The sequence below is a fragment of the Rutidosis leptorrhynchoides genome, chromosome 4, assembly GCF_046630445.1.
Source record: "Rutidosis leptorrhynchoides isolate AG116_Rl617_1_P2 chromosome 4, CSIRO_AGI_Rlap_v1, whole genome shotgun sequence".
Lineage (NCBI taxonomy): Eukaryota > Viridiplantae > Streptophyta > Magnoliopsida > Asterales > Asteraceae > Rutidosis > Rutidosis leptorrhynchoides.
In genome coordinates, this window is record NC_092336.1 from 596,507,501 (window position 1) to 596,519,040 (window position 11,540).

The following is an 11,540-nucleotide window of genomic DNA, read 5'->3' on the forward strand; positions in this document are numbered from 1 at the left end:
ATTTATTTATTTATTATTATTATTATTATTATTATTATTATTATTATTATTATTATTATTATATTATTAAGATTATTATTATTATTAATCTTAATATTTTTAGTAATATTATACATAAAATATTACGACGAGGTCATGAGCGTGTCACTTTCAAAACAAGCTTCAAACGGGATAGAACTAAAGAAATTATGGGTTATATCTATGGAGGTTATGGGTAATGTTCATGGGTATTGTTCGCAAGTCAAACCTAGTATTTATCATCTCTGTTGCGTCTACGTACTTTCCTGCAATATTGAATCTCAATATTGATACGTGAGCATTCGTATCTTATCTTTTATATATTAATAGTGTATACATGTCTAGTGCTCGAGTATATATTTATACATGCTTGTATGCTAAATTTCGTCGTTAAATAGTTTATAATGAATCACAAATTAAATACATATATTACTGGTAAAAGGTATATGATATACAAGTTTTCGGAAAGCTGTCGAAAAATCAATAACTTTTCATTTAGAAATCGCGTAATTTCGATGAATGAATCAAAAGATATGGTCAACTGAATTATAATTGACGTTAATTGGAATTGCTTTTGAATCTGCAATTAATATTTAAACAACCTGTTTATGAGATTGATAAAATACTACTAGCCAAGTAAATGAATCCTTATATAAGGCACGTCTCGTTTTGTTGAACAATTGTCAAAATTGACTTTTTGAAATGACTTTTGATAACTATTGTATGTTGATCTCGAGCATTAGGATTGTGATACACTATGACCCGACCTAGCTTGATAAACAATTATTGACCAACATATGTTTTCTAGGTTGAGATCTACAGTTATTTGGTAATCCGAGTTTCGGTCACATTTTGGTGAACGACTTTATATGCGGCTAAGGTGAGTTTCATTGATCCCTTTTTAATTGCTTTTGCAATATATATTTTTGGGCTGAGAATACATGCACTTTATTTTAAAAGCAATGAATACAAGTACATACTAAATTCTACACTGAGTTTGAACAGAAAATCCCTTAGCTTTGGTAACTGTTAACTGCCAGTTATAAGAACTGGTGGGCGCGAGTAGTAGTATATGGATCCATAGGGCTTGATATCCCCGTCTGAGCTAGAGCACTAGCCTTTTAATGGACGTATGCTATTTGAGAAGCGTACATGTTGGTTTGCGTGTATTATTAAGATGATTATACAAAGGGTTTAAATTATATATACGTTAAGTTTAGTTACCAGGGTGCTCAATTTCGTAGAATATTTTGATAAACGTTTCGGATAAAACAACTGAAATCTTGTGATCCACCTTTATATACAGATTATGCGAAACACTAAAACTATGAACTCACCAACCTTTGTGTTGACATTTGTTAGCATGTTTATTCTCAGGTTTCCTAGAAGTCTTCCGCTATTTGCTTATATGTTAGACAAGCTATGTGCATGGAGTCTTACATGGCATATTTATCAAGGAAACGTTGCATTCACCAAATCATCACCATGTATCTTATTTTGACTGCATTGTCAACGGAATTACTATTGTAAACTATTATTTACGGTGATTGTCTATATGTAGAAATCATCAGATGTCAAAAACCTTTAATTTAAATATTCATTTATGGTGTGCCTTTTCAAAAGAATGCAATGTTTACAAAACGTATCATATAGAGGTCAAATACCTCGCAATGAAATCGATGAATGACGTGTTCGTCCATATGGATTTGGAGCGATCGTCACAGTTGGTATCAGAGCGTTGGTCCTAGCGAACCAGGTCTTGCATGAGTGTATCTAACTGATAGTGGTTAGGATGCATTAGTAAGTCTGGACTTCGACCGTGTCTGCATGTTAAAAGTTTTACTTATCATTTCTTATCGGAAATTACATGTTTATCATCTTAAGTCTAAACGCGTCTTATTGCATTGATTGCATATATAGTGTATAGACAAAATTCATATCTTAGCGTATCTGTTACAGTAAACTTTGACTGCCATCTTCCGAAAATTTCTCCGTAATTTACGGGATTTTGGTATTATACATACATATGTAAATTATGTATTGAAGAGTACCAATCTAAATTCTATAATCCATTTCATATCAAAAATCATCTCTCTAATTATACAAGATGGATCCCGTATCTAGTTCAAATTCCTTAAACTCCGATAGCTATTCCGATATGGATATTCACCTGAACTCTGAAGAAAGTGTAACTGGAATAGATCAACCAATCAGCCATCACCTATTCTGGATGAATTGGGGATGGGTTTGTAGCCTACTTAATCATTGGAGACAAGAAGAAGGTGATCCCTTCCATCCACCACATTCACCTCTTGGCGAAGAACCTGAAGCACTTACCGGTGAACCTATTCGTAATACTATTTTCTCTCTCATTTCCAGAGTATCTCATCATGATTATATACTATCCCATATTATAAATCTTATTTATCCGATCGTCCGAACCACCGATCATCCCGGTATAATAGAAGAAGTCAACGAGCTTCGTGCTCGGGTAGTGGCTTTGGAGAATATGGTGCAAGGGTTACGAACACCAGCAGCAACACCCGCAGCATAACCGGTACTGTGACGACCTGGAAATTTTCGATCAAATTTAGACTTTATCTTTATATGATTCCGACATAATAAGCAAAGACTGTATTGTTAAGTCTTAAAATCTTGGAACTATGTTAATACATACATTTAATATTTGAATTGTTTACATGGATACGATTAAACCTTTGACCATTTCTGACGATTCACGAACAAATTGTTTGTAACTAAATATGTAATTAATATAAATTTATATATAAAGGAAAGTGAGAATGATAATTAAAAATAACAAAATATAAGTTAATCATTTAAAATAAAAAAAAATGTAAAGTAATAATAATACAGAGTCATTGGATTGTACTAAATTCGATTAAAGAATTATACATGTTTCATATTTTCTTCATCCCTGTTTCATTTGGTACAAAGTGTCGACCACCATTAAGCTACAAAAAAAACTCAATTGATTCGATCTAGCTGTCATAAAATACTTTAACCTTTATATAATTATCAACTAGTGCAGTGTGAAGGAATTATTAAAGTCAAGGAATTATTAAAATCAGTGTTTCTTTTCTTCACTACCTATTACCTAATTCTATATAATATACATATCCATACATGAACGGCACACAACACTCTTTCTTCTTCCTTCCTTCTATATTTTCTGTCGACATAATAGCAACCACATCACCACTATAAACCGCCACTATGGCACCACGGTCACCATCAAGAACCATCACCTATATCTATAGTTTCTACCTTCTGTTTCAGAACCCAAAAATCATTGTGGATCATTACTTCACGAACCTTTCTGTTTTGGTGATCAACATGTGAGTCAACCCGTTATATACACCAAATGATGCTACGCTACTGTTGCAATTGCTACTCAATTATGTCTTAATGCTTAACCATATTAGATCACCCATCAAGACACCACAAAACCCATGTGTCTGCTTCTGTTACACTTCTCATATTTTTTTTTTGCTGTAAACTCGCTACTCACTTCACCGCATAAACACCACCTTTATCTCCTATAAACAATCAAAGCTACTGCTGCAACCGTTTGCTGTTTTCACTCGATAATTAACAACCATTAACAACTCGTTATATATATTTACGCTACTGTTGCTGCACCGATTATTTTTATTTAACTGACAAAGCAAATGATGATGTTACAGTGAAAATAATTGATGATGATTAAAGAACAAAGTGTTGCAGTTATATGTCCCATTCTGATGATTTCAGAAAACCCCACCATCTTTAGTTGTCGACTGAATTATTCCCCAACTGGGACACAAAGTCGTTGGGCCTATTCTTTGTACATGGGCCGAATCCTAGTCCTTTGATGGACTGCCATTCTTTGTTTCTCCTCTAGGCCGTGAATTGGGTCACCACGAGCAAACCCAACATGTTCTCTGTGATATTGTTCGACCACAACATAAACATACACACTGTTTAAGTAAACGATGGTGATGTTAGATAGATGAGATGAACTTAATGACGATTATGATGAGGATGTAGTATGATGGTGACAAGGTTATAAGATGATAATCATAATAAGGATGATACATGATTAATGAAAAACGACATATGAAATAATAAAATATATGATGACGATGAGCGAGTTAGAAGATGATGATGATGGTTAGACGTAATATAGATGATGATGAAATACCGAACATTAGTTTAAGAAGAAGAGTAGAAGGAGAAAGTTTAAAAGAATTTTAGGGGTAATTAAACTAGGAAATGTAACACACGGCCGGATGGTTAAGGGTGTTGTTGATGAACGGGAGGTCACGGGTTCGAATCCCGTCGTGCACAATTCTTTTTATAAAAAGGGTATACACACTTGTATTCTCATTTTCATTATTATTATTATTATTATTATTATTATTATTATTATTATTATTATTATTATTATTATTATTATTATTATTATTATTATAACTATCATTACCATTAATATTATTTTTGTTATTAACATTAATTATTATCAAGTATTATTATTAAGCATTATTAAAATTAAGAGTTATTATCAAAACTATAATTTTTATTATAAACACAATACAACTTTTTATTTTAATATCATTATTGTTAAAATTATCATTTTTACAAAAACTATATTTTTATTAAAAAAATATAACATTATTAATAAAACTATCATTTTTATTTATTATTTTGGAATTGACATTAGTGATATCATTATTATTAACATTATAAAGAGATTACAATTTTTTTTATTTACGAATATTAATAACAATTAGTACATAACACTAAATTTAAAACATATAACAATAACTTATATATCACTAATAATATAAATTTGTTCGATTACAATGTGTTAATATATATAATTGATATAGATTCGTGAATCCGAGGTCAAACCTACACTTGTTAAATGATGTCATATGTATTTTTTACTACAAAATACATTAGGTGAGTTTCATTTGCTCCCTTTTTAATTACTTTTGCAATATATATTTTTGGGCTGAGAGTACATGCGCTGTTTTTATAAATGTTTACGAAATAGACACAAGTACTTAAAAATACATTCTACATTGAGTTGTACCACTGGCATACTTCCCTGTAGCTTGGTAACTGCTATTTACATGGGTATTGTAAACGCGAATCCTGTTGATAGATCTATCGGGCCTGACAACCCCAACCGGACTGGACGACCAGTATTCAACGGTTGCACAGTACTTCGTTTCGGTGACTACACTTGGTACGGTGTAGTGAGATTTCATAATAAAGGGAATATGCGATGTGAATAAATGTTAAGTATGGTTACCAGGTGCTCAACTACTTAGAATGCTTTACATACACTTGCGAGTGTATTATGTTTATGATGATGAAATCTTGTGGTCTATTAAAATATTGAAATGATTGTTATGATAAACCTATGAACTCACCAACCTTTTGGTTGACACTTTAAAGCATGTTTATTCTCAGGTACGAATTAAGTCTTCCGCTGTGCATTTGCTCAATTTAAGGACATTACTTGGAGTCGATCATCGCAATGGGACCAAATGTTGATGACTTCGTCCAGGTGGATAAGGACGGGTTGTTACAGGTGGTATCAGAGCGTTGGTCCTAGCGAACCAGGTCTTGCATTAGTGTGTCTAACTGATAGTTGTTAGGATGTATTTGCGAGTCTGGACTTCGACCTTAGCTGCATATTATAAGTATTGTTTATCATTTCTAGTGGAAAAGTACCTGCTTATCATTCCTAAGTCTAGACACGACTTCCTGCACTTATTTGATAGATAGTGTATAGATAAATTCATATCTTAGCGTATCTGCTAATTCATATCTTAGCGTATCTGTTACTGTAGACTTTATCTGACTCGATTCCTTAAATTCCTTCGTAATCTACGGGATCTTCTGTACTATGTATAGGTATTCTATATAATTAGAATATCATCCGATATCTGAAAATGATTTCATATCGAAAAATCCTTTATTCAATCGTACGCAATGGAACTCACAACTAGTTCAAGTCCCTCGGATTCCGATATGGAGTCCCACTCCAGCTCCATAAGCAGCGTCACCAGAGTGAATCAATCAATCAGCCATCCTCAATTTATCTGATGGGTTCGTAGTCGACTTAACCTATGGAGACGAGAAGAAGGCGATCCCTTCCACCAACCAAATTCACCTTTTGGCGAAGAACCTGAATCACTTACCGGCGAACTTGTTCGAAACACCATTTTCACTCTCGTTGCCCGAATATCTCGCCACGATTATATTCAATCCACAATTCTAAACCTTATTCATTCGCTCGTTCCAACTGACAATCATCCCGGAGTAATAGAAGAAGTCAACGAGTTTCGCGCTCGAGTTGTATCTCTGGAAAATATGGTGCAAAACCTACCAACTTCAGCAACATCACTGGCACCAACAGTACCGTCAGTAACAGCACCAGTACCATGAACAATCCATGCCTCAACATCTTATTCTGTACCTCGAGCGTAATCATCGTTCTACGTATCGTTCTATCTACTTTATTTTCATTCTACGTATCATTCTACATCGATTATCTTCGTTCTTCATGCCGATTAAGTAATCTCTAATGTTTTAGAGATTATGTATTCTAGTTCTAACGATAAATCAAATGAGCTTAATATCATATTAACTCATTAAATCCATGATTACATCTGAAGAAAATATATATGCAAGTATATTTTCATAAAGATTGTAATTAAAAAATTCTTTCGTACAAACTGTTAATGATGAAAATATTTTAACGGGTAGGTAATACCCGAGGAATATTTGGGTTTCACATTAATAAGTTACACTGTACATTCTTCAAATCCGATTCAACAGTCATTTACTATCCTACTTACATCCACCAATATACGTATCCGTTCATCGCATAATAACCCTTTTCATTCAATTTCATATTTGAATTTTGACTTATCAAAATCTAAAAAGTGGCATAATGAAGAAAACATTGGACAAAATAAAATTTGTTAGAAACAAACGAATTAACTAAATGAAATTTTGTTAAGAATCCACGCTAACTGTTCCAGCTAACTGTTCTTAGCTAACTGATTACATTTTATTTATCGCAATTTAATTATCGCAATTTTATTTATCGTCATTTAATTTCTGTTATTTACTTTACGCATTTACTTTATCGTCATTTAATTTCTGTTATTTATTTTACTCACTTTAAATAACGGGACACGTATACAAGGTTTCGACCTATCATATCGACCCATCTATATATATATTTCGGAACAACCATAGACACTCTATATGTGAATGTTGGAGTTGGCTATACAGGGTTGAGGTTGATTCCAAAATATATATATAGTTTGAGTTGTGATCAAAACTGAGACCGGTACACGGGTCACGATACGTATTAATTAATTCGAATGTTATATATTAAACTATATATGAACTATTGGACTATTGGACTACTAACTTTGGACAATTAAAATGAATTAAAATATTGATTATAATATATGAAACTAAATAATTCTTCAAGTTTGCCACTTGATTCCATCTTAAATCTCATATTGTATCTTGACGATTACAATATGCGTTCAAACCTTTTATGATTCTTGAAAACACCTCAACCGAGAGAATGAACCAACCGCACCTCATCTATGGAAGGAAAGATTTATGCATATAGCTATACACCTGAAAACACTCGGAACTTGAGTAAATGTTTAACACGTATCTGTGCTAGCTCCTTTGGCGTTGTTATTATCGAAAATAACTTTACAATCCCTCTTCAAAATAGCCAATTTTGTCACAGCTCCAGCAAAACAACTTCGACTATTCATTCAAAACAACCTTATCATAACCTTGATATATATGCGTGCTCATTTATTGTTACCAGAGAACCTTTTATATTCCACCATATTAACATCAGCATTTAATCATCTAAAAACACAATTCTCTTGAAACCACCTCGGATTGATAACTGATGGTTCAGATATGGTAGCATTAAAAGCAGAGGAAACAGCAAAATCATAGATGGTCTAAACGGCCAAAAGTTTGATAATAAGAATGGAATGTTGAGAACGCTTGATAGAAAATTTAATACTGAAAAATAGATTGAGCTAACCGTGAAGGAGACCAAGGACAAAGACAAGGACCAAACTCTATATTCAAAGAATTAAGGTAATTCTGAATCCGCCAAAATCTTTAGAGAATATCTTGCTCCGTAGTCATGTTAAAATCTTGCGGAAAATTTTTCTTCATCAACCTTCGAACTTAGAAATTCCAAAATATCATCATAAATATCTTTGATATTTCTGAGGATATTTTCATAAATATTCTTGTCCAAAATTATCTACCTCTTCGTGTTTTCTGTATTCCATTATATTGGAAACTTCTGTAAAATCTAAGTATAAAATTATGAATGAATTGTGGAGAAGTGTTAGGAACTGATGCGTGAGTTAGTATAAAATAATGCGCTTGGCCAACGTGATTATATTACAGTAAGTCATGCTGAGTTTCTAATGGGACGTGATGAAGGTTCACAGATCCTACCCTCATCATGTGCCATGTTATATAACTCTTTCATTCTACTTAACTTCCGAACATATCAAGAAAAATATATTCTTGATAATTCTATCTTCCGTAATGTGGATAAATTTGAAAATCAAATCGTGCTATCACATTCCTTTCTGTTTAGAATATTATAATCATTCGAAACTCTATATCTACAAATTCTGGACCATTATTCGTTTGACTTGAAGTCGGGAAGAGAAAACAAAAGCGTAGAGCTTCAAAATATAAGGAAGAATATAAAGCCTGCCTCAACATCACGATTTGTACCTCGGATATCAACATCATACGCACCATAGGTACCAAGAAGTACCAGCAACGACAAACGATGAAGTATGGATTCATAACTTCATCGGAGAAACATTCTACGGCGATTATGTAATTTCTAAAGTTTAGAGATTATCTATTCTAGCCTTAACCTTAAATCAGATAGAGTAGAAACCCTTATCCGAATGGTGTAAGATACAAGCTAGACTTGTTTTACCAACAGCATCAACAGTACCCTTAGACTCACCAGCACAGTCAGTGCTGTCAACATTGTCAGAATCAGCAGCACCTCTAACATCACAAGCTCCGTCAGTTCAAGAAAGCACCGTGGACATCATTACGAGTCAAAAACGAGTATTGTATCAATGAGTTATGAAGTAATAACTCAATTCATCTAAAGAATTTATATGTATATCTTATATATATAAATTTTAAAACCATCATGAATCTTTTCGTACTAAGCTATTACGTGTGAATTTTAAGGGGTAGATACTACTCGGTTAATTCATATTACTAATATGCTATGATGTACATCCTTCGTTAACAACTTAACCATCGTTAACTACAAATATCTGTTTCAACTCAATGAATTCCATTTCATAATGAACTTAGTGTATTAATCAATTACATGTTTGATTTTACACTTTTATCTTCGATGTACTCGAAACTTTCTAGAAAACATCATTTATATCTTATGAAGTTCATAAAAATTCCTCGAGCATCAACATCCTTCACCGAGGAATAAGAATAAATAACGAAGTATTGATTTCATTAGTGAAATACTCCGCGAAGATTATTTAATCCTTAATGTTTTAGAGATTATTCATTCAATTCAAAAATCAAATGAGCTTAATATGATATTAACTCATCAAATCTGTATTACATCTGAAGAAAATATACATACACATATTTTCATAAAGACGGTAATAAAAAATTCTTTTGTACAAAGTATTAATTGTGAAATATTTAACGGGTAGGTAATACTCGGGAAATATATAAGTTCACAATTAATATGTTATACTGTACATTCTTCAACTTTGATTCAAAAATTATTAACTATGCTCACAGCGATATACAATCGTTTCCATACAAATTCAATTACATATTCTGATTTTGAAAAATCAGAATCCAAGCCAAGATTTAACAGAAAACATCACTCTTAGATTCTTACATCTTTCAAATGCTATACTTTGACTTCAAAACTGTGCTAGAACATCACTTCTATTCATAAACCCAGAAAAAAAAAAGAAAAAAAAATGTATCGTTCAAAATTCTAGAACATCATATGTATCTTGACAATTACAATCTTCATGCAAACCCTTCAAACTTTTGAAAAAACCTCGGATTGATAACCAACAATTCAGTTATGATAACTTTGAATGCTGATGAAGCAGCAAAAACTGTAAACGACCTTAACAGCCAAAGGTTTGATGATAAAGAATAGTGTGTTGACAAAGCTCAGAAAAAGAGAAGGTTTAGAACTGGAAAACGGATTGAGCAAAGTATGAAGGAGGCTGTGGATAAATCACAAAGACTAAACCTGCCTTCAAAGAATCTAAATTATTCAGTATCTGCTGAAGCCATTAACGAATACCTTGCTTCCGAATCTAAACCCTTGCGGACAATATTCTTCATCATCCTCTGATATTAGAAATTCTAAGATATCATCGTATCTTTCATTATAAATATCCTCCATATTCCTGGAGATAATTCCATAATCATTCCCATCGGAAATCAATTTTCTCCTTGCGATATCTGTGTAACATCATAAAAAGAAACTATTTTAGTTTCTAAATTCTGAAACCTTCGAGTTTAAAATATATATATATTTTTGAAGTGGTGTTGGGAACTGAAGCATGAGTTATTATAATATAATAACACTTGATCAACGTGATTATATTATAGTAAGTCATGCTGAGTTTCTAATGGAACGTGATAAAGGTTCACAGATCATACCCTCATTATAAACCATGTTACATAACTCTTTCATTCTATTTAACCTCTAAACTATCAAGAAAATATTTTCTTAATGATTCGATCTTTTTCGAGGTATTCTGGTAATTTGACAAGTCAGATTGTGCTATTACCATTTTTTTAGAACATTAATTATGTTCATTCTGAAATTCATACCTACGAATTCTGGACCATTATTCGCTTGATTTAAAGTCGGAAAGATAAAACAAAAGCATGAAGCTTCAAAATATCAATGGGAGTATATATAAATCACAGTAAATTGGAGAGAGTATTAACTGTGGATGTCAATGATTATGGAAAGACAGAAGCAGAGACATCGAAATATAAGGGAAGATATAAAACCCAACAACCACCCAGAAATTACAAACCGTGTATATCAATGCGTATAGCAATATAAAGACACGGGAGAATGAAAAACACTATAACCCCAAGGTAATGGTAGAAGAAAATAACTTCCTACGGTGGTAGATGAAAAAGAAGAATGACATATATGAAAGTTAGGAGTATATCAAGAATCAGAACTGGATGAAGCATTTTTACAATCTTTTGAAAATAGAAAATGAGGAAGAAGATGTAAGAGTGATGAAAATAATGAAACGGAAGAGGTCAATTTATAGCGAAATATCAAACATAGCAATCGAGGCAAATTACGCATTTAATCAAAAGAAATCTTAATTTCCTTAAATTCCGAAGAATCAAATCTTATTTAGATTATGAAGATTTTCTATTCC